The sequence below is a fragment of the Elephantulus edwardii genome, unplaced genomic scaffold (genome assembly GCF_000299155.1).
Source record: "Elephantulus edwardii isolate Elephantulus edwardi_28Jun2011 unplaced genomic scaffold, EleEdw1.0 scaffold00290, whole genome shotgun sequence".
Classification (NCBI taxonomy): domain Eukaryota; kingdom Metazoa; phylum Chordata; class Mammalia; order Macroscelidea; family Macroscelididae; genus Elephantulus; species Elephantulus edwardii.
This window is the reverse complement of record NW_006400040.1, coordinates 529,772-531,678: the sequence shown is the minus strand read 5'-3', so window position 1 is coordinate 531,678 and position 1,907 is coordinate 529,772.

Genomic DNA, 1,907 nt, shown 5'->3' with positions numbered 1-1,907 from the left:
GGGTGGTTTCTTTTTGTTGGGGTCTTAGGGAAGACTATTCCTAGCTTTTCTGTAATGAATTTCATTCTATGAATATATCGAAGGTTGATGTTTACCTATAATACTACATCAAAATAAAATATAGTAAAATTTTTAAACTTATAATATAGATGATTATGCACTGTGCAAAGAAGATTTTAATTGTGATTATAATTCTTAACATTAGTGACCAGGCATGGGATGCCTTATATGATATAGTTTCCTTACATGCCTTTCTTTCCTAAAGTTTTCTCTTTAAGTCAACTGGGACTTTAATACATAATGTTGTGGTTAGAGTTACTCACCTCAGAAACTCATTAAAGCAGTTCAAGATTTTAACAGAGTCAAAGACAATACATTCAATTTTATTTAATGCCTACAAAAGGAGATAGAGAGCTTGCTTGAATAGAAGAGAAGCTGAAAGAACAAAAGGAGACACAATCTCAGCCTCCCTTCTCTTAGAAGTTCATGGACTTTTGTAAACAACATTGTAACTGTGCTAAAAATACAGAGAAAATGTGAACTCCTTGCCGTGGAGGCTGAATCAACTCATAGTTGGCCCTTCACTGGGTTTCTGAGTTGTAACTTGTACCAGATGAGATTACCTGTCTTGCTTAGAGACACTGGTGGATTCAGACAGCCAGGGAGACCTTAGCTTAGCAACACAACTCTTTGCAGAGTATACTCTCTGGTGAGAGCTCCTTTAAGAATATATAAAATTCAACCCAACTATTTCATCATTTACTGAAGAATCTTTGGAGTCAAGCATAAAACCAGTAACATAGAAGCATAATCCTCCTCTCTCCAACCTGGGCTTTATCATGAATAAATCTATGAAATTATACACTATAGATTTGGTATCAAACTACACAATACTAGTTAGTAATTTACTGTAACTGAGGATTTTACACAAAAGTGACAACAGTGATAGTGAATTAGGAGGTAATAGTCTGACTTGATAGTGGTAGATATAAAAAAGAGTTGAGGGCAAGAGAAAGAAAGGAGCTTGTCCCAAGAAATGAACAGGACTTTATTGCATGGTCTGAGAGGGAGGCAAAGAGACCACATGCTGAGAAGGTCAAAATGGCACACAAGCAGTAAAGGGTGGTTTCTTTTTGTTGGGGTCTTACGGAAGACTAGGAAAGATGATATTTTACTTGGAATTTGGGGTAGGAGTCCTGTTAATTTACTTGTGTGTGGGCATTAAAATCGAGCCCAGAGTCTTACCAAGATCCAGTCTCTGGTCTGGTCTCTGCTCTAGTTGCCTTAGACATTATCAGGCCTCCTCAAGGAGTGATCAGGCCTGGGGGTAACTGCGATATTCTTCCTCTAAATGGTACAGTGCAAAGCCTGATCAAGAATGACTTGCATAACACTCTGCCCAAACTAGTTTCCTTAGAACTGTTTCCATAATGAAACAAATATTTAGAAGTCTTGATTATGCATCTTTGCTATCAAGAATTTATGGTTCAAAAGTACTTTGCTAGCCATTGATTGACGTTGACGTTGATACATGGATAGGTAGGAATATGTGAATAGGATAAGTTAATCTATCCACAAGAGGATTGTTTCACCATTAAATTGAGTGGATTCAGAAGCAGAAATTGGAAATCTCAACACCAAATAAGGAAAAGGAAGCAGTGCATGTCCTTTGAGGCCAGAAATTCCAGTGCCAGCCAGACCAAGATCTACACAAGAGCAACAGCAGCCTTAGTAGAAAACTATAGACTGCCAGGAGACAGACCAGACATGGAATTGTGCCCCAAAGAACCAGAGCTAGATGCCATCGCCTAAACATTCTGGAGGACTGAGATATATCAAACTTGGCAGAACTAAGGCAGAACTAATACTGATCTAAGCTGTCCAAGACCTGCAATTATGAAATTTGC